The sequence below is a fragment of the Myotis brandtii genome, unplaced genomic scaffold (genome assembly GCF_000412655.1).
Source record: "Myotis brandtii unplaced genomic scaffold, ASM41265v1 scaffold1112, whole genome shotgun sequence".
Lineage (NCBI taxonomy): Eukaryota > Metazoa > Chordata > Mammalia > Chiroptera > Vespertilionidae > Myotis > Myotis brandtii.
In genome coordinates this window covers 413,657-413,899 of record NW_005353800.1, presented here as the reverse complement: position 1 = coordinate 413,899, position 243 = coordinate 413,657, and positions in this window count along the sequence as shown.

The following is a 243-nucleotide window of genomic DNA, read 5'->3' as shown; positions in this document are numbered from 1 at the left end:
CCGAGACCTCCAGGAGAGCACGCCCAGCTGGGGAGGCCGGGTGCTAGCCCCAGTGACACCTCCCTGCTCCGACTGGCAGGCCCTTCCTGTCTGGGCTGGCAGATGGATGAAACTCTCAGACCCTGATCATAACAGAAGTGGAGGGAAGACAAGACCTCACTAGGCAGGGGTGACTTTTATTTGAAGCCAGAAAACACCCTATTGGGGGTTCATCTGTGACAGTAAAAAAAAAAAAGGAGAGAA